This window comes from Asparagus officinalis, chromosome 10 (assembly GCF_001876935.1).
Source record: "Asparagus officinalis chromosome 10, Aspof.V1, whole genome shotgun sequence".
NCBI classification, from domain to species: domain Eukaryota; kingdom Viridiplantae; phylum Streptophyta; class Magnoliopsida; order Asparagales; family Asparagaceae; genus Asparagus; species Asparagus officinalis.
In genome coordinates this window covers 7,556,417-7,579,487 of record NC_033803.1, presented here as the reverse complement: position 1 = coordinate 7,579,487, position 23,071 = coordinate 7,556,417, and the positions used below count along the sequence as shown (strand labels likewise).

The following is a 23,071-nucleotide window of genomic DNA, read 5'->3' as shown; positions in this document are numbered from 1 at the left end:
GTCCCCCCCCCCCCCCATTTTTTTTCCAATGATCGAACTATCCATACCAACAAAAAGAGAGTTACAAGGCTAAGGGCTTAGTCTTGACCAAAGAACCCAGTGACTCTAAAGTTAAGTGTTTTAGATGATAAATCTCAATTGAAGAACTTGAATGTAGAAGATTGAATATAAAATATCTTAGAGCATGTAAAACATACTTAAAGGTTTCTTTGGAGGGAGTCTTCTATATGAGGTGGAAAAGTAGTTGCTTTTCATGTGTAATGCTACATGGTCAGTTGTAGGGTGACAGTTGTAGATTTATGATTGGTTGACTCTGTTGATGGCTGCATTTTTCACAATGATGACAGAGTGCTCAAAGCTAACCATTCTGATACACTAATTGCGTTGATATGTAGATATACATGTGATTTGATTTGGACTATAGCGTCACGTAGGCGCTTATTGGAGAGGGATCGAGCATCAAGTATCAGATCTTGGACTTTCTTAGTGTTTAAGTATGGAACATAGGATTATATCAAACAAAAATCTCCTCAAAACAATAAACTTCATACTTTTGCCACTTCTAAGTGCTCAAAAAGAAAGCATGTACCCCGATAAGCTAATAGTTTCAGTTATGTCATCTATTTAACAACTCTACACACAATCTTGAATCATGCCTCTTCTTAAACGAATATTTGTTATCTAAACGTTGAAGTCACTTCTATACATCCATAATCCTAGCCTATTCTACAGCCTCGGATTCATCATACTATATGGTCTAGGAAACCTGAGCGTTCGCTAATTAGAGGTCCATGTTGCTACCGTCTCTTAAAAAAGAAACCATTTAATTAGAGTCAAGGCACTCACTCCCTTTCTTCAGAGATTAGCAAGAATTAAACCAATGTGTTTAGCAATGACTCCCTTTCTTGAGAGATAGCAGGAGCTAAAATCAAGGCACTCACTCCCTTTCTTGAGAGAGTTCAGGAATTTAAAGCAGTGACCTTTAGCTGGTAGATTCTAATTTCGACCAAACTGTGAACCCACCAAAAGGTCAGGCTTAGGTTCAAGAGGGAAACCAACCTATATAACACCATGAAATTAACTAAACATTTATTTCTTGCATAGAATTTCTCCTGTATGGACAAAGAAAAAAAGAAGATGACAAGTCAGGACTTGTCAACACCAGAATTAGAGCTATTAGACAGAGCAAACAAGGAGGATGTTGATCATATTGAGCAAATATATGTACATGTGTGGAACCAGTCTACATCGAACTCCTACGATGAAGGGCACCATACCTAGGCTAAAGTTTGGAGAGCTAAGAGCTTACCAAGCTTTCCATGTATAAACACTATCTTACTACAATCTTTAAAACCTGCATTATGGAAAATAGAGGTGCAACAAGAGATGAGTTACTTAATGACATGCAATTTTCCTATCTACAAACAGAAGCTTGATTCCAAATTGAATGTGCACTAATGGTCTTCAGAAACAAGAAAGCCTTTTTTGATCATAGAATATGACTGCATATTTCTGGATTTGATTCATAAATTTTCAGTACTGAGTTAGAAATGGTGGTCACTTACATTACTAGTTCTTTCCAAGACTCTCAACTGAAGTAGGTAAGGGGCTTTTCATTTCTCCCTCCAAGAAAAAAGAAGCCTCCATGGTGGCTTTGTTAACCCTTCCTCCAAGAGAAAATCCTGGTCAACCTTGATCTCATGACCAGCTGTATTCCTGGATAAAACAATCTATGAACAAAGAACATGTTTTAACAGAGTATTTAAGTGAATGATATCTATTCTGTGTACATGAAGATTGTCGTACCATGCTCTTGTTAAACAATGTGGATCTTTTCTTAAGGATACCATCCTCTTATTAAAATAAATAAGCAGGGAAGAACAAAGAGTTATTTAATGAAATGTGTGGGTACTGAAGTAGCATAAGCTGTCAAATTTCACAATTTCAGTCAGAAAGTGGGATTTGTTACATTAGTAGAGCTACTTGTCAGTATACAAAAAAGAACTTTCATCGAATATCTATTTCACGAATTTAACAAAGAAAACAAAGGAATTCCTTTGAATGTAGTCAAAATTAACTAAAGGAAACACTAAAATTCAAAAAATCATCTTGCCAAGTACATTTGTCCTCCTTTCCTTCAATATTATTTTGTCCTCCAATACAAAGATTTTTGCATCAAGTCCAACGTGAATATATCTAAGGTCTTATTAAGTAAAATAAAAATAAAAATAAAAATAATAGTGTCTATTTTAGTGAAAAAACTAGATTAGAAGTTCAACAAAAACAGATACCTTGTGCTCTCAATATTTTTGATTATTCATGTAATGTTGAAACAATCAAATTGCCATTTATTCCAAACAATCTACAGACTTTTTAAGAGTTTCAATTATATCAAAAAATCACGTAAAAAATAAATATTTTCCTTTTTCCTTCCAAGCTATAAAGAAAAAAAATAAAAATAAAATGACAAAAAAATTTAGAATGTATGCCAAGTCAAGTTCATCACAGATTCAGATCTTTCTTTCTATTACGCTCATCAAGTAAGAATGTTTTTCCGCGAATAGCTCAAATTGATTGCTTTTACATTGAAATACTTATATATTTTTTATTTCATTTTTTTGGAGGAAAAACTTGGGGTAAGGGTGTTCTTTAATTTTGGCAATTTACTAACACTGTACCATTGTTGATTAGAGTTCGTCAAATGCATGCATACATCAATGCACGCATGCGTGCGTGCATACATGTACGTACATACCATAATAAATGAATTTAAGCAAAAGCAAATTCTCCAACTTGGATTGAATACTACATGAAAATCTGACTTTGTTATAAACTTTTTTTTATTGTCAATTGATCATGTAGTTCTCTTTTTTATTTTACATCACCAACTCCATTTATAATATTCTCAATAAATAAACTCCTAAAAAGATTATTTATCAATTTAATTATGAAATAATAACTTATGATTAATTTTCCACATAATAGGTTAGTACGCCACATGATATTTGCATAGCAATTTAATGGTTTGTCTCGTGCATTTGCACGTGCCAACATGCTAGCGTCCATGAAGAAACTCAGAGATTACAAAAATTTTAAGGAACACATTCACACAGTTGGGCGATAGGATCCTATCCTAACAATCTCCAAAGATGAAGATGAGCAGTATATTTGGAAATCTCAAGCTGAAGGGTCGTTCACAGTTATCAGAGACTCTGGAGAGAGCCTTGGAATGGGAACCAAGATCACTCTTTTCCTGAAGGAGGATCAGGTACTATTACTATCTCAATCTTATTGTTCATAGGTTGTTCTTAATTTCATTTGTTGAGTGTTTTTTAGATGTTTCTGTAGTGGCATTGTAATTCATTGTCCTTTGCTTTATACTGCACGGAGAAATGTAATCCTGGTAATTTATGCGTCCTCTCTTAAATCAGCGCCTACGTGGTACTACAGTCCAAATCAATTACCTCGTCTCTATATATCAGCATAATTAGCAAGGTTTTAAATGTCGCCCGACACGTCCGACATGTCGTTCGACATATCGGTTTGAGGGTGAGACCGACACGACATGGACGTTTTCAACTCGTATATCGGTTTTGAGGGCCAAATCGAAAATATCAGGGTCATATCGGGCATATTGGCCTATTTTTTAGCTTTGAAAAATCGGCATATATGATACTTTTTTTTAAGATATGGTTTTTATTATCGGGTTTGGGTTTAGTGATAAATACCCAAACCCGTTTGACCCGTTCTCATGTTTAAGGGTTTCTTACCCAAACCCGTTTGACCCGTTCTCATGTTTAAGGGTTTCTTATGAACCCGATAGAAAGAATTTATGAACTCAAATCCATATATTATTTACTTTTTTATATGTTTAGTCTATAGAATTTATAAAGTATGCTTATATTGAATTTATGAATGCTTAGATTACATTTAGGACATGATATTATACATATGTGCACTACCCGATATGACAATCCGATATTTAGTCAATGTCTCCCGATATATCCCCGATTTTTCGCTATCCGACATGGATTTCAGCCATCCGACATGAACCCGACATCCGACATTTAAAACCTTGATAATTAGCATCTTTGCATGGTCAACATTGAGTGCTCTACAACTACTGTCAGAAGTGTAGTGATTAACATCGTGAACCAATCACATGTCAACAACTGTTTCCAGGTAGCCTTACCACATCAACCATGAAAAACAATCACTTTTCTGCGTCATATATAAGACTCTTTACAAAGAAGCCTCAAGTATATTCCCTATTCTACATGCTCTCTTCAAGTCTTTCAGTTGAGATTTACAATCTTCAAAATATTGACTTAAACATTGGTCTTTCGCCGTGATCAATCCTTAGCCCTTCTAAAGCTTGTGTCTGAATGCAAGGTGTCTGATCATAAGATTAACATTTGCCTATCCATCAAGAAGCTTACTTTCCCAACAAAGCATCTTATTTCCTACACCGTAATCATCATCACCATCAACATTAACTCATTCAAGTTATATTGTTAGATCTTGCCACAAAGGTGTGTAGTAACCCCTTTTATTCTTGCATTAACATGATAACACTATACCATTTGCATAGAGCTGTAATATTTTATGAATCAACGCCCATGCTTTCGATAGCTACTAGATATGCACATTTATTTGAATCCTTTCATGAAAAAGGTCTGATTATTTCTGATAGCTATTACATATGCACATATGAATTCTTTCACTACAAAGGTCGGATTTCCTTTGACAGCTATTACATATGCACATTTATTTGAATCCTTGCACTACAAAGGTCCAAAGTCCCTGAAGTAGCGGCCTTCTATTTAACCTCTTCTTCAATCTTTTAACTTCACCTTCACTTAGTTGGATATCCTATAATATCGAAAAATAAGCTCCATCTTGATGAGAATGCTCCATAATAACAAGCTATCTAGGTTAGGATCTTAATGGTCTTGCTTACATTAAACTTGCATTCTAAAAAATTTGCTCCAGTTTTTGGTTATTCCACTAATTCTAAATGCCAGAAGTATGAAACACTTTAATCCTTTAAGTCTAAATAAAAGGAATAGAAGGGCTAACAAACGATCACTTGAAAAGCATATTAAACTTGTAATAAGCTAATTTCATGAGTATTGAAGTACAGCATATTTGATAGTCTTCTTCAAGAGTCTTCATCTTCAATCTGGTATGCAACTTGCAAACCAGCATATTAAACTTGTAATAAGTCAATTTCATGAGTATTCAAGTATAAGCATTCAATAGTCTTCTTCAAAAGTCTTCTTCTTCAAGCTGGTATGCAACATGCAAACTACCATATATTAATCTCATCAACCAACTTATACTCATTATCACCATATAGTAATATCACTTAAACAACCCTATACTCTATCCCAATCAGATATCCCCTAGGCAAATGCTACCATTTATAATCAAGAAATGATAGTAACTAGAAAAGCTAGAACAAATCCAAACTAGAAATGAGAGATATAGGCATTTGTATCAAATGTAAAACTTCAGTGAATTCACTTTTGGATGAACAGCTAGAAGTCTTGACCATCTGTTATTTGAAATACTATTTTTCTTAACTTCTACTTGTCAACTAACAACTCTATTCAAAATAGTCTGGCCCACATCTTTTTTAGTTGTTAATACAAGAAATAAAGAAATTGTCACGTACCTACATGACAAGATCCAAACAACATAACTTGGATTAGTTAATGACAATGATGATGGTTTTGTAGGGAAGAAAGTCAGTCTCGTAGAGGCAAGTGATTGTTTTTCCAATCATCGAACAACCGCGCTAACATAAAGAGCATTATGAGGTGGGGCTTAATCTAGCCAAAAGCTTTCCAACTCTAAAGTAGTGCTTTGTAGATAATAAATCTCAATCGAAAGACTTGAATAAAGGAGATGAATATTAAGAGCATGTGAAACATACTTAAGGATTCTTTGGAGAGAGTCTTGTATATGAAGTAGGAAAGTGGTTGCTTTCCATGCTTAATGCTACTGGACTAGTTGTAGAGTGAAAACTATCTCTGTGATTGGTTGCCTTTGCTAATCGCTGCATTTTAATTATTGACAGTAATGCAGTCGGCGTTAATTATGTCATGATGCTAATCATGCCAATGTGTAGATATGATTGATGATTTGATTTGGACTATAACAACCATATAGACACTGATTGAAGAGAGACTATACATCAAATATTGGATATTGCACTTTCTTAATAGCCAGGCTTGGATAGTAGGATTATATCAAGTCAACAGCCTCCTCAAACCCATAAACTCAATCCTTGTACCAATTCCACATACATAATACCATCATGCTCTAAGTGCTCGAAAAAGAAACACGCATCTCAAGCGAGCAAATAGTTGCTTTTATGTTATCTTTTTAACAACTCACATAGTCTCTCCAATCACATCGTTTCTATAAAATCCCTAATCCAAGCATATTACCTCTTGGAGGAGATTCATCATTCTCCATATTAGTGTTTGGCAACTTCTCACTAACCCAGTTAAGGCCTTAAGGGAAGGAAACAATCCTAATCAATTAAAGAGCTAAAATTTGAGCTAATAAAAGCAAGTTTAATCTAGCCCAGTTTCTGCCAAACCAAGCCAATGGTTTAAAAAACCAAAGATGCTTTGACTTCCTACAAAAGTATCCTTGCATGACCAACAAACGACAACAAAACTTATTCTCACAGCTGCTATTGCTAATTAGAGGTAAAAGCTGCTGCCCTCTCTTAAAAAATAACCATTTCATTGTAGTAAAGGCACTCAATCCCTTTCTTTCGAGACAGCAGGCATGACAGTAAACCCACAGAGTAAAGCGGTCAGCTTCGGTTGGAATATTCCAATTTCAACCCAACCAAGAATCCACCAAAAAGGCAGGTCTCAGACTCAAGAGGGAAACCAACCAACCTATTTAAAACTATGAAATTAACTAAACTTTTATTCTTACAAAGAATTTTTCCGGTATGAGCAAAGAAAATGACAAGCCAGAACTTTTATACACGAAGATGAGAGTTACCAGACAGCAAAAGAGCAAACAAGGTGGACACTGATTATATTGAACAAAGATATTACATGTAGGCTAGCACGTGGCCTATAAACCATGCCTTCTACTGGATATACTATATGAGAAAGCATATCTACATACCTCCTGTAATAGCAAAGCAACCATACATTCAAACTGTTACGATGAGTGACACCTTACGTAGGCTAAACGGCAAACAATAAGGCAGTTTGGAGAGCTACCCCAGCTATCCATGTACTTATACAACTTCACTCCAATCTTCAAAATCTGCAGCATAGAAAATAAAGGCGCAACAAGAGATGAGGTTCTTAATGACTCCAAATCGAATGGACAATTAGTAACGCGGACGCATTTTCCTACGGTAAAAACATGATAACATATCCTGGATTTGATTCAGAAAATTTCAGTACTGAGCTATATACGGTGGTCACATACATTACTAGATACGGTGGTCACATACATTACTAGTTCTTTTCAAGACTGCCAACTGAAGTCGGCAAGGGGCTCTTTGTTTCTCCCTCCATGAAAAAAAGAAGTCATCAAGTGGGCTTAGCTAACTCTTCCTCTCTCACACAGAAAAGCAAGACGAAAGTGATATATGCAAGAAAACTAAAAATTTCATGATTTATCAACAAATGGATCTTCATTTGGAACATCATCTCTTATTAAGTACATAGCCAGGGGGAAAAAAGACAATTTTTAATGAAATGTGTCAATATTCAAGTACTATAAGCTGTTGAATTTCACAATTATAGTAAAAAAAGTTAGATTTATTTTACATTACTACGCCTACTAGTCAGTTTAGAGGAAAAGGCTTTAAATTTCCACCAAAAAGTCTAAAATTCATAAATTTTACATCAAACGAACAACTTTAGGGCAAGTTACGAAGCAGTTAGGGAGCCCGATCACCACCTCTCCAAGTGGTGGCGGAAGATCCTAACCTTCTATGGCGGAGACGCGGTCGCTGGAGATAGAAGAGGCCATGTCCACCTGAATTGCGATGTGGTCAGATCATCAGAGAGCGATCTGAGGCTCGTGAAAGCGAAATTGATGGGGCGGAAAAACCCTAATCTCGAGATATTTGTGGTGGCATTTTGTCTCGATTCTTCTCAGGGGTTAGTTTTGGAGACTGTGCACTGGGGACGCGTGGAGCCAGACCTCGACTTGTTGCTATTTGAAAGGTTTTTTTCTCGACTCTAGTCCCCCATTTTCGAAATCAGTCACCCAATTTAATATTTTCTAGTCAGTCCCCCAAAAATCTGTAAATTTAAGTCCCCACCAAATCTTTATATTTTAAATATTTGAAATTAGTCCTTTCAGTTAGCAACTCGCTGCAGATTTGAGAGAATAATTTGAAAACACTCAAAATAATTTTCTGACTAATTTCAGATAGAAATATGCGTACGCTTGATACAAAAGATAAATTAATACTTAATAGTTAGATGGATGTATCTCAACCCCACATCTAAAATTCTAAAGCATAAAGAGCACATGCATCATACTTTTCATCCAACTAATTTCACCCACATTTATGGTTAAGATTCCTTTATCTCACTACCAACTTTGTACCTAGCATACCCATATTCCTCAATTTCAAAATATAAAGATATGGGGGATTAATTTGAGAACACTCAAATTAGCATACAACTATCACATACTATCACAAAGCATATATAAATAGCAATACCTAAAATGCATGACAGGTATTAGTTCCATAAAGTTAATAATAATTTTGTGATATTAAATAAATATATGCATGATAATTAGTAAAACGAAAATGCCAATTAGAACTAAGTTACTTGATGTTGGATGTTGGCAATACTCGAAGGATCAACGAGTTGTGTTGAATTGTAAATAAGTTCTTCCATTGCTTCCAGATCAACCATAAAGTTGATTGTGAAATATTGGATGTTCTCCAATCATGTTAGAAATCAAGAATTATACTGAGCTTCATTAATTTAGTGCTAACATTACACATTCACACATCACTTTATCTCGATGTCATATTATCTACAAAAACACGCTTCCGATACTATGGCTAGCAAAAATCCCCACCGAAATCATCACAGGCCTCACCAGGAAACACCCTATATCGTGAATATTCAAAGAATTTGCGAGTCACATTTTCTTTTTCTTTAATTAAATTTTTGTGTTAGCTAGTATCTTACGTTTTCGTGTCGTTATACTCCACATGTTCTGCTATCATAGCATGTTTCATGTACAAACCTCCATTTCTATGAAACTGTAATCAAAGCCTATTACCCCTTCAGCCTACAGCTCCAGATTCATCATACTATACGATTTAATACTTAATCCAAGCCTACTACCCCTTCAGCCTACAGCTCCAGATTCATCATACTATACGATTTAATCGCTAATCCAAGCCTACTACCCCTTCAGCCTACAGCTCCAGGTTCGTCACACTATATGATTTAATCCCTAATCCAAGCCTACTACCCCTTCAAGCTACAGCTCCAGGTTCATCACACTATATGATTTAGGGAACCTAAGAGTTTGCTAATTATAGGTCCGCTACTGTCCCTTAAAAAAGAAACCATTTCATTGGAGTCGAGGTACTCATTCCCTTTCTTTAGGGACAACAGGAATGACGGGAAACCATCCAATAAAACCATGAGCTTGAATTGGAAGATTGTAACTTTAACTTTCGACCCAACATGGATCCGCCAAATGGCCAGTCTCAGTTTCAAGAGGGATACCGACCAACATATATAACAACATGAAATTAACTAAAGGTTTAATCTTACACAGAACGTCTCCTTTATAAAAGAAGAAGGGAAGATGATAAGTCAGGCCTTGTAAACACAGGGATTAGAGTTGCTACACAGCAAAAGAACAAACAAGGTGGACGTTTGATTATATTGAACAAAGATGTTTACATGGGTATATGGGTCAGCAAGTGGCATATAAATCCTACCCTTCACCTAGATATGGGGGGGGGGGGGAGCATCCTTACATACATACATGCTATGATAGCAGAACCAGTGTACATCCAAACTGTTAAGATGAATGGCACCTTGCCAAGGCTAAAGAGCAAGCCAAAAGGAAGCTTGGAGAGCTCGCCAAGCTTTTCATGTACATATATCATGTAGTCAAATCTCCAAAATCTGCATTATAAAAAATGGAGATGCAAGTATACAACAAGAGCTAATGGCAAGCAATTTTCCTATCTACAAATAGAAGCTAGATTGTTTAGAAACTGAATGCACAAGTTTTATGATGAACTACTTTTAATGTCTTTAATATTTCTTTTACAGAATCATCTTGTGGCTCCTCACACAGCTATCATTTTCTTTATAATGTGTACCTAAGCCCTATCACCTAATATGCAAGTATTCCGACAAATATCCTTAGTGATATCCAAAATTTTTACATATATTCCTTCAAATGGGAATTTCTATTAGAATACTTTCTTTGGAGCTTGTTAGAATACAATTCTACTTCACCAACCCAACAGCTAAGAAGACCAGTTCATACTCAATGATCATCCTCTCTTCAATCAACACCCATGTGACGCGCAATCCAAATCCATTCACTCACCTTATCTATATTCAATGAAATTAGCGTTTCGGCATGATTAACATCGAATGCCCCACAACCATCACCAAAAGTACGATGATTAACATGGCCAACCAATCACATATCGACACAGTAACTTTACAACTGGCCTTCCAAAATCAACAGTGAAAAAGAACTGTTTTTTCTATCTTATATATAAGACTCTCTACAAAGAAACCCAAGATATACTCCACGTTCTACATGCTCTCTTCAAGTCGTCCAACTGAGATTACTATGCGTAAGATGTCTTTGGCCAGGGCCAAGCCTCAGCCCTCCTAACATTCTTGTTTGAATACACACTGTCCAATCATAAGAATAGCAGTTTCCTACCATCAAGAAGCCAACTTCCCAACAAAGCATCTCGTTCCCAACATCATTATCATCATCACCATCATTAACTCATTCAAGTTTTGTTCTTGGATTTTGCCACATAGGTATATAGAAATACTTTAGTTCTTGTAGTATCATAGATAACATGATCCCATTTACATAGAGCTGGGAGAGTTTACGAATCAAAGTAACGCTTTCAAAAGCTCTCTCATATGCATGTTTACTTGAATCCCTTCACTACAAATGTCCTAAATGCTCGAAGTAAGAAGCATGAACCATTCAAGCTCTACTTTAATCCTTTCACTTAACCCAACACTTGGGTATAATTCCCCAATATCAGAAAATAAGCTCCATCTTAATTAGAAAACTCCAGAATGAAAACAAGTTGCCTTTATTAGGGTACTCTGGCTCAGCTTGCATGAAACCTACATTAAAAAAAATTCCTATTTTGGATTATTCAACTAATTCTAAACATCTAAATCCCGGAACACCATAACCCTGCAAGCCTTAGTAAAGGAATAGATGGCCTAACAAACAGTCACTTGAAAGGCATATTAAACTCCCAGTAAATAAATTCCATGATTATACAAGTATGAGCTAATTCAATAGTCTTCTTCAAGCACGTGCGATATGCCAACCACCATATAGTAATTTCATCCAACCACCTATGCTTATTTTATCACCATATGGTCAACGCACGGAAACCTATACCATATCCTAATCCAATATCCTCTAAGCAAGCTCTACCACTGATGAAAACTCAAAAAGCCATAACAAATTCAAACTATGAATGAGAGATCCAACCACTTGTATCAAATATAAAATTTAGGTGGATTTAGTTCTGGATGAACACGAAATCTTGATCCTCCATGAGTTTAAATAGTATATTTCTAAATTTCTACGTAGCCCTCATATCAGTAACAACTCTATCCAAAACACTTCAACATCTTGTGTGTCCAATATGAGAATTGTTAATACAAGAAATAAAGTGGGTTATCATGTACCGATATGGCAAGATCCAAGCAACAGAACTTGAATGAGTTTATGACGACAACGATGATGATGATGTTGGTGCTTCAGGGAACGTGATGTTTTGTAGAAAGTCAGCCTCTTACAAGGTTAGTGATTGTAGTTCCAATGTTGTTCCAAACTTCTAATGACCAAACAACTTGCTCTCTAAAACAAATGTTACAAGGGTTGGGACTTAGTCCTGACTATAAGTCTCCGGCTCTCAAGTTAGTGCTTTCTAGACAACAAATCCCAATTATAAGCATTAAATATAGAAGATTCTGAGTATGCAGAGCACATTTAAGGTTTATTTAGAGAAAATCTTCTATATCATGTGCGAAAGTAGTTGTTTTCCATCCTTAATGGTACAGGCTTAGCTATAGGTGACAGTCGTGGGCCAGTGATTGGTTAACTCTGCCAATCACCACATTTTCGACAGTAATAATAGAGCACTTGGTACTAACCATGCTGAGATGTTAATCACATTGATGTATAGATATCATGGATGATTTGGACTGTAGTGCCACATAGACGTTAATTTGAGAGAGACTGAGCATTAAATATCACATCTTGGGCTTTCTTAGCAGATGGGCTGGGGCAGTAAGATTGTTTCAGACAACTTACTCAAAACAATTATACCATCCTTTTACCACTTCCACAAACTCCCACTTGCATTATAATATCATGCACTAAACGCTTAAAAAAGAAAACAAGGATCCCAAGAAGCTAACAATTGCTTTCATGTCATCTAATTAGCAACTCTACATAGGTTCTTTGATCATGCCTAGTCCTAAAAGAATGTCGTGCCTAAACAGTGAAACTATTTCTATGGATCCCTAATCCAAGTCTATTACCCCTTCTGGCTACACCTCCAGTGTCATATTGTCTATGGTTTTGGAAATGCGAGACTTTGATTTCCCATAAAATAATCCCTATGTGACAAATAAAGACAACACACTTCTTCTCATAGGTAGCACTGCTAATTAAAGGTCCGTGTTTTTTTTTCGGTCAATGAACTTTTTTTTATTCATTCACCAATATGAGAAATTATGTACATCAAGAATCTATTAAAGGTCCATGTTGCTGCTCTCTTATATAAGAAACCATTTTGTTATAGTAAAGAAACCCAACTCCTTTCTTTAGAGACAAACAAGAATGATAGAAAACCACCGTGTAGACCAGTGAGGTTTAGTTCAGCTTTAGTTGAAAGATTTTAATTTCGACTAACTTGGGAATCCATTAAAAGAATCCGTCTCAGATTCAAGAAGGAAACCAACCAATCTGTATAACACCATAAAGTTAAATAAGCATATTTTCTTGCACAGATTTCTCTAGTATGAGCTAAGAAAGAGACAGAAAAAGACAAGATGACAAGTTAGAACTTGAAAACACCAGGACCAAAGTTACTAGATAGAGAAAGAGAAAACAAGGTGGATGCTGATTATATTGAACAAAGATATGTCGATAGGTATAAATCATAACAAGTGGGATATAAACCCTGCCCTGATGCTGGAAAATGTAAGAAAAAAGCCATCTCTACATACCTACTATGATAACAGAACCAGTGCACATCCAAACTGTTAAGATGAATGGCACCTTACCCAGGTTAAACGGCAAATCATGAGGCAATTTGGAGAGCTTGTCCAGCTTTCCATGCATATGTAGTATTTTAGTCCAATCTTCAAATCCTGCATCATAGAAAATAGAGGTGCGACAAAAGCTGAGTTTCCCAATGACGTACAATTTTCCTATCTACAAACAGAAGCTTAATTGTTTTGAAATTGAATGAGCAAATTAATACTGATCTGCAGTAACAACAGCGCATTTTCTGCCATAAGAATGTGACCACATCTCCTGGATTTGATTCAGAAATTTTCAGTATGGACTTATAAATGGTGGTCACTTTCAGTAATACTGTAATAGTTCTTCTCAAGGCTCCCTACTGAAGTAGGCAAGGGGCTCTTCATTTCGCCCTCCAAGAAAAGGAAATCTCGCTTGTGGCTTTGCTAACACTTTCTCCAAGAGAAAAACCTCGTCAACCCTTATCTTATGACCAGCTGTATTCCTGAATGAAACAAGACGAAAGTGACCTATGAAGCAAGAACATGTTTTCAGAAGAGCATTAACAAAGAAAACAGAAAATTTCATGTTTTATCAACATTTAGGTGAATGATATCTATTCTGAGTGTATAAAGATTGGTGTACCATGCAAGACTTGGCATTAGAATAACCTCTTCTCTGGATGCATCACTCATCCAAATGGATCATTTATTAAGTATATCAGCCTCTTATTAAATACATATATGCAAGGAAGAACAAAGAAATTTTATATGAAATGTGCACATACTCAAGTACCATAATTTGTCAAATTTCACAATTTTAGTTAGAAAATTAGGATTTGTTACATTAATATACCTACTTGTCAGTTTAGGGAAAAGAAGTTACATCAGATATCTATTTCACCAAATTAACGAAGAAAAGAAGGGAATTCCCTTCAATGTAGTCAAAATTGACTGGAAAAAATAAAATAAAATTCATAAATTTATCTTGCTACACTATTTTCTCCTCTTTTTTCCATCGATGCTATTTTATCTTCTAGCGCCCTCTCTCCATATACACAACTAAACTAATATAGAGAACTTTTGCTAACAAGTCCCCCCATATGAGAATTTTTGCATAAAATCCAACATGAACATAACTAAGGGTTTATTACGTAAAAAAAGTATTGTCATATCTTTGTTAATAAATTACTAGATAAGAAGTTCAACAACAAAAAAATGGATACCTTGTGGAACTTTGCTACTTTCTCTCAACATATTGACTATTCAAGTCATACTAAAACAAGCAAATTGCCATTTATCCAAAAAAAATCAATAGATCTTTTTAGGAGTTTCATCATGTGGAAAATTATGTAAAAAAAATTAAATATTTTCCTTTTTCCCTTCCAAATCAATTTCGAATCTATGTCCAGTTCATCACAATCTCAAATCATTCTTTTTATTACACTCATTAAAAAAAAGAATGTTTTTTCCCATAAGTAACTCAAATTGATTGCTTTTATATTGGAATTCTTATATATCTTTCTTTTATTTTTTTTGGAGGAAAAAACATGTGGTAAGGGTGTTGCTTAATTTTAGCAATTTGCTAAAAATGTATTATTGTTAATTGGAGTTCATAAAAAATGAAAGCATGAGCTTATTAAAACATCAACTAGATAATTACAAAATACAAACAAGTAAAACAATATATTTACTACATAGCTTTTCCCAATAAAAAATGCATGGGCACATAAGCAAATTGTCCAACTTGAATTGAATACTACATGAAAAGCTCTATTATAGAGTTCTATTGTCGTATTTTTCTGATTTTTATTTTATATCACATCACCTACTTCAATTATAATATTCTCAAAAAAATAAACTCTTGAAACTTATGAATCAAGATTGCTTATCAATTTAGTCACTAAATAATTAACTTAGGATGCATTTTCTACATATCATAAGATAGTTAACATGTACGACTAAGGTACATGATATTTCGATAACAATTTAATGACTTGTTACACGTGCATTTGCACATGCCAACATGCTAGAGTTTATAAAGAACCTCAGAGATTACAAAATTTTTACGCATACTGTACTCGAATCAGGAATCACTTTTAGAACATTTTCATCTTTTGAGATTGTTAGGATACAACCCTATCGCCCAAGCCCAATCACTACGAAAACCCAAGGCCTGATTCTCGGTGATTGTCCTTCCCTCAATCAGCGCCTACATGACACTACAGTCCAAATCAATTACCTCATTGTATCTATATATCAGCATGTTTAGTGTCTGAGCATGGTTAGCGTTGAGTGCTACAAAGTTATTGTTAGAAGGGTAGTGATTAACATAGAAAACCAATCACATATCGGTAACTGTAACTTTCCAGCTCGCCTTGTAACATCAATCATGAAAAATAACCGCTTTTCTACCTTATACATTAGACTCTGTACAAAGAAACCTAAGCTATGTTCCCCATCCCACATTTTCCCTTCAAGTCTTTCAATTGAGATTTACACTTTTAAAATATTGACTTAAAGCGTCAGAGGGCGGGATCAATCCTCCTAAAGCTCCTATTTGAATGCGAGCTTCCAATCATAAGAACAACATTTGCCTAACCATCAACAAACTGACGTTCCAAACAAAACATCTCATCTACTACATTATTATCATCATCATCATGACGTTCCCAACAAAACATCTCATTTACTACATCATTATCATCATCACCATCAACATTAACTCATCCAAGTTTTATTGTTGAGCCTTGCCACGTAGGTGTGCGGTAAGCCCCTTTATTCTTGTACTAACATGATAAAACCATACCACTTGCATGGAGCTGGAATAGTTTATGAATCAAAGCAATGTTGTTGAAAGCTCTTACACATGCACATTTACTTGAATCCTTTCACTACAATGTATGATTGCTTTCCGTAGCTATTACATATGCACATTTATTTGAATCTTTTCAATACAAAGGTCTGATTGCTTTCAATAGCTATCAAATATGCACATTTATTTGAATCCTTTTCACTACAAAGGTCCTAAATCCTTGAATTAACATCCTACTATTAACCTCTGCATCAATCTTTTAACTTCACCCGCACTCAGTTCGATATAATCCTCTAATATCAGAAAATAAGCTCCATCTTAATGAGAGTACTCTAGAAGATCCTTTAATAGGATTTTCTAGCTTTGGTTTACATTAAACCGCATCCGAAACATTTGCTTCTGTTTTGGGTTATTCCGCTAATTCTAAATGTCAGAAGTTTGAAACACATAATCCTGAAAGTATAATAAAGGAACAGATGGGCTAACAGACAATCACTTGAAAAGTTTGAAGAAATAGCCTTCTTCTTCAAGCGGATATGCGGCATGCAAACCACCATACATTAATCTTATTTTGGCCAACTTATAGTAATATTATCACCATATGGTAATCTCACCTAAATGACCATATACTCTTATCCCAATCTGAATTATGATGTCCTCCAGGCAAATGCTACCATTTATAATCAAATGATCATCTTGCGAAAAGCCAAAACAGATCCAAAGTAGAAATGAGAGATCTACCCATTGAGCTCACTTTTAAGATGAATAGCTAGAAATCTTGACCATCTTAGTTTGAATACTATTTTTCTTAACTTCTACTTACCCTCCTACCTAAAAACAACTCTTATCCAAATCAGTCTGACCCACATCTTTCCTTAATTGTTAATATAAGAAATAGAGGGGTTGTCACGTACTTATTTGACAAGATTCAAATAATAGAACTTGGATGAGTTGATGACAATGATAATAGTGTAGAGAAGAACGTCAGCCTCTTGAAGGGTAAGTGCTTCTTTTTCCAATAATCAAACCATCTGCGGTAACATACAGAGCGTTATGAGGGTTAGGGCTAAAATCTCACCAAAAAAACGTCGAACTATCAAGTAGTGCTAATCTCTATTGAAAGATTTGAACATAGAAGATGAATATGAAATCTCTAAGAGCAAATTTTTTGGAGAGTATTATATATGAGGCTGGTATATGAGGCTGGAAAGTAGTTGCTTTCCATGCTTGATGCTACAAGGCTAGCTGTAGAGTGACAACTATCGACCTTTGATTGGTTTACTTTGCTAATTGCTGCATTTTTAGTAGTGATGGTAGTGCACTCAGAGCTAACCGTGTCATGACACTAATAATGTTGATGTGTAAATACAATTGGTGTCTCGATTTGGACTATAGCACCACATAGACGCTGAATGAAGAGAGGTTACACATCAAATATTCGATCTTGGACTTTCTTAATAGATGGCTTTGAAGAGTAAGTTTATATCCAAACAACTCAACATAGACTCCCACTTACATAGCTCCTCAAAACTATAAACTTAATCCTTTTACCACTCACACAAACTCCCACTTACATAATTCCATCATGCTCTTCAGTGCTCGAAAAAGAAACATGGATCACAGACGTTACTTTTATGTTATCTAATTAACAACTCTACATAGCCTCTTCAATCATGTCATTTCTATATAGTCCCAACTCCAAGCATATTGCTTCTTCAGGGGCACCCATCATACTCTACATCAGTGTGTAGTAACTTCTTGCTAACCTAGTTAAAGCCTTAATTAGGTTTCTGATACAGGTGGGTGGAAACAATCCTAATTTGGTTAAGAGCTATACTTTGAGCTAATAAAATCAGGTTCAATCTAGCTCAGTTTTTTCCAAACCAAGCCTATGGTTTAAAAAACTTGACATGCTTTGACTTCCGACAGAATAATCCCCACGTGACCAACAAAGGACAAAAAATAACTTGTTCTCATAGTTGCTACTGCTAATTAGAGGTCCATGGTGGTATCCATTTCATCATAGTCAAGGCACTCAATTCCTTTCTCTAGAGACAAGAGGAACGATAGCACACCACCAGTGAAGAAGTGAGCTAGGGTTGGAAGATTCCAATTTCAACCCAACCAAGAATCCACAAAAAGGTCAGTCTCAGATTCAAGAGGGAAACCAACTGCAATACTATGAAATTAACTAAACATTTATTCTTCAACAGAATTTGTCCTGTATAAGCAAAGAAAATAACACGTCAGGCCATTTAAACACAGAGATTAGAGTCATTCGATAGCGAAAGAGAAAACAAGGCGGACATTGATTATATTGAACAAATATATTTACAGGTAGGGTAGCAAGTGGCATATAAACCCTTCCCTCTGCTCGAAATACAACACGAGAAGCATATTTACATACCTGCAGTAATAGCAAAACCAGTTTACACCCAAACTGTTAGGATGAATGGCGCCTTACCCAGGCTAAACAGCAAACCAGAAGGATATTTGGAAAGCTTATCCAGCTTCGATGTACATATACTATTTTACTCAAATTTACTCAAATCTTCAAAACATGCATTACAGAAAATAGAGGCGAAAAAAGAGCTGGGTTTCTTAACGTCATACAATTTTCCTATCTACAGACAGAAGCTTAATCGTTTCTAAATTGGATGAGCACTAGTACTGATTTATAGTAGGACAAATTTTCAAAACAATCCTCTTTGGACTTTTATTCTCAAAAAAAGACATGTTTTGAACTTATTTTCAAAAACCGACCTGGTTTCAGCTCTGGCGCTGACTCTGGTGCTGGTGCTGAAACCAGGTCGGTTTTTGAAAATGTTTTTTCGTAACTTCACAGGAGTTCAACTCCCGTGAAATTTAGCAGATTTTTAACTAACTGCTAAAACTTCACGAGAGTTGAACTCCAACTCCCGTGAAGTTTTATTGCTTAAAACAAAATTCATGGGAGTCCAATTCCCGTGATTCATGGGAGTTCAACTCCCGTGAAGTTTGTTACACTGCAAAAACTCCACGGGAGGAGTTCAACTCCCGTGAAGTTTCAGTCAAATTTTCCAGAGAATCGCTCTCTGGAAAATTAACCCTGTAACTCCACGGGAGTTCAACGGGCGTGGAGTTGTAGGTTTTACAAAACATGCACAGCAGCATGTGCATGTTCTGTATATACGTAACGTAACTCATATACGTTATATTTACTTGTTAACAATAATTGATCTCATATACACTGAATTACAACAATATATATATATAATTCAACAACAATATATAAATATATATATATAATTCAACCATGAATTAAACACGAATCAAACAATACTCACAAAAAGTACATATATAAACAATAATTGATCCACAAAAGTATAGTATTTGAAAATTCATAAAAGTTATAAATTTTAACAAAATAAACTCACATACAACCCAAAATAGCTCCTCCCCCCTTCCCCGCCCCCCGCGTTCCTGTTGATGAGCCTCGGTTATCTGAGTATCCGGTTGTGTATGAGGCTGAGAAGCATCGGCTCCATCAGCATGCTAAGTGTCAGCTCCATCAGCATGCGAAGTGTCGGCTTCATCGTCATGTCGTCATCACGTGTACGCTTGCCCAAATGATCGAGCCCTGTCCTCACGGCCTGCAAACCCGTCGACGTGAGTCTTATGAAACACCTGTGTTATTGTCTTCTTGATCCTGCCGAAGACCCCTAACGCCACCGAATCCTGAATCTAAGGCATGTGTGCATCAATATCAACTTCAATGCTATCAAAAGCATGGACCTGCGAGGTAAACAATTTATTAAGTACCATCTCAATAAAAAAATGTTATAATTTAACTTAAAAACTTACATAATATCTCTCGATCATCCCACTAGGGATGTAACTTTCTGTCGGTGGGCGTGGCATGTGTCCAGCTGATGGCTGTGGGTCACGCATGATCCATCTACGTGTGATATCCCAATACCAACGCATATACGCGGTATAGTTAACTGTCTCTTGTATCCTGTATGAAATCCCACCTGTCTATGTAAGCCGCACAGACTATAGCCCAGTTGGTACGGTGTAGGTCGTCGTTTGATCTGCTCGACAGGCTCTGACACATGCTGAGAGAGCATAACTTACCGTAGCACACGGTCGGGGACGTGCATCTCCACAATCTCCTAACATATCATCGGAACTCCGGCTCTCCACAAGTCGGGACTATCTCGACAGATAGGTGCAAGAGTATGCATATCGAGCTCCGGCGATGAATAAGGTCTCCACTTGAACTGAAATAAGATAAAACATTTATCAGTATCAACAACAAAACTATAAAATTCATAACGAATCGAGTTTTATATTTACCTGTTCGTGTTGGAGGCCATCAAGCTCATTTCGGTAAAACTCACGATGTCGCGTCGCTGATTTGTAGTTAGCGTACCGCACGTTATACCTATTTGGTATAAAGAAATTATGAGTTCAAATTCAGTTGAATAAAATATTGTGGACAATTATACCTATATGTCAAAGGAAACTGTCCCTGTAAGTCGCGATGCATAAGCAAAGTCGGTCTGCTAATATGAATGCGCTTACATGACCAAATCTGGATCAACGTACAGCATCCCTTAAATTCTTTATTTTATATTAAGGATACTCTACCCAGTTTTCTATACAAGTATGCCAACACCACACTACCCCACATGATAGTGCGCCGCATACACCAAAATCCTCTAGCAATGGCAGACATCGTGCGTGTACAAGAGTCTTGCTCGCATCAGGAAATAGCATGCACCTTATCATGTGCAATATGTACGCACGAGCATGAAACTGAAGCGTCTCAATGGAGGCATCTGCTGGTATAGCTCCCTGAAATGTCTGATGAAGCCACGATAGCTTCATCGCACCACTTCTCAAGTCGAGAACCTGACCAAGAAGCCTAGCACATACCTCAGCCCAATTATGATCATCGGTGCCCGTAACTATCGGGCCATCGATGCGTAGTCCAAGTATGATGGCTACGTCCTATAAGGTGATGGTACACTCCCCTATATGCATGTGAAAGGTGTTGGTCTCTGACATCCACCTCTCAATCAGTATAGTGATAAGCGGCCAATCAAGCCTAATATATCGCACTATCGAACACTCCCGGAACCCGACCTGAGCTATCAGTTGTAGGTCATTGAGGATGAGAGAGTACTATAGCTGATAGCTCAGGCCGGGTTCCGGGAGTGTTCGACAGTGCGATTAATAGGCTTGATTGGCCGCTTATCACTATACTGATTGAGAGGTGGAGGTCATAGACCAACACCTTTCACATGCATATAGGGGAGTGTACCATCACCTTACAGGACGTAGCCGTCATACTTGGACTACGCATCGATGGCCCGAAAGTTACGGGCACCGATGATCATAATTAGGCTGAGGTATGTGCTAGGCTTCTTGGTCAGGTTCCCGACTTGAGAAGTGGTGCGAGGAAGCTATCGTGGCTTCATCAGACATTTTAGGGAGCTATACCAGCAGATGCCTCCATTGAGACGCTTCAGTTTCATGCTCGTGCGTACATATTGCACATGATAAGGTGCATGCTATTTCCTGATGCGAGCAAGACTCTTGTACACGCACGATGTCTGCCATTGCTGGAGGATTTTGGTGTATGCGGCGCACTATCGTGTGGGGTAGTACGGTGTTAGCATACTTGTATAGAGCCTTAATGCAGAATAAAGAATTCAAGGGATGTTGCACGTTGATCCAGATTTGGTCATGTAAGCACATTCATATTGGCAGACCGACTTTGCTTGTGCATCACGACTTACAGGGACAGTTTTCTTTGACATATAGGTATAATTATCCACACAATTTTATTCAACTGAATTTGAACTCATAATTTCTTTATACCAAATAGGTATAACGTGCGTTACGCTAACTACAAATCAGCGACGCAACATCGTGAGTTTTATCGAAATGAGCTTGATGGCCTCCAACACGAACAGGTAAATATAAAACTCGATTCGTTATGAATTTTATAGTTTTGTTGTTGATAGTGATAAATATTTTATCTTATTTCAGTTCAAGTGGAGACCTTATTCATCGTCAGAGCTCGATATGCATACTCTTGCATCTATCTGTCGAGATAGTCCCGACTTGTGGAGAGCCGGAGTTCCGATGATATGTTATGAGATTGTGGAGATGCATGTCCCCGACCGTGTGCTACGGTAATTTCTGTTCTCTCAGCATGTGTCAGAGCCTGTCGAGCAGATCGATCGTCGACGACGACCTACACCGTATCGATTGGGCTGTAGTCCATGCGACCTACATAGACAGGTAGGCTCACAGGTGGGATTTCATACAGGATACAAGAGACACAGTTGACTATATCGTGTATATGCGTTGGTATTGGGATATCACACGTAGATGGATCACGCGTGACCCACAACCATCAGCTGGACACATGTCACGCCCACCGATAGACAGTTACATTCCTAGTGGGATGATCGAGAGATATTATGTAAATTTTAAGCTAAATTATAACATTTTTTTATTGAGATGATACTTAATAAATTATTTACCTCGCAGGTCCGTGCTTTTGATAGCATTGAAGTTGGTATTGATGCACACATGCCTGAGATTCAGGATTCGGTGGCGTTAGGAGTCTTCGACAGGATCAAGAAGACAATAACACAGGTGTTTCATAAGACTCACGTCGACGGGTTTGCAGGCCGTGAGGACAGGCTCGATCATTTGGCCAAACGTACACGTGACGACGACGACGACATGA

General features: G+C 36.7%; 2 long non-coding RNA genes across 19 annotated transcripts in view; both read right to left on the bottom strand.

The window, feature by feature from the left end:
* LOC109825224 overlaps positions 1-23,071 on the bottom strand; it is a 31,766-nt gene that overhangs the window by 7,183 nt on the left and 1,512 nt on the right. For 11 of the 18 annotated variants that reach the window (XR_002242921.1, XR_002242927.1, XR_002242933.1 and 8 more), the window contains 3 exons: positions 13,551-14,014; positions 7,159-7,302; positions 1,566-1,716 (listed from right to left, as the gene is read on the bottom strand). This is a non-coding gene — a long non-coding RNA (uncharacterized LOC109825224). Of the gene's footprint in view, positions 1-1,565; positions 1,731-7,158; positions 7,303-7,976; positions 8,367-13,493; positions 18,731-23,071 lie in introns of all 18 variants that reach the window. The other 7 variants (XR_002242929.1, XR_002242923.1, XR_002242934.1 and 4 more) reach the window with 7 other exon arrangements.
* Positions 19,686-20,940, bottom strand: LOC109825225. The gene is made up of 3 exons (XR_002242939.1): positions 20,662-20,940; positions 20,167-20,585; positions 19,686-20,097 (listed from the first exon to the last, which is right to left on the bottom strand). It is a non-coding gene; the product is annotated as an uncharacterized LOC109825225 (long non-coding RNA).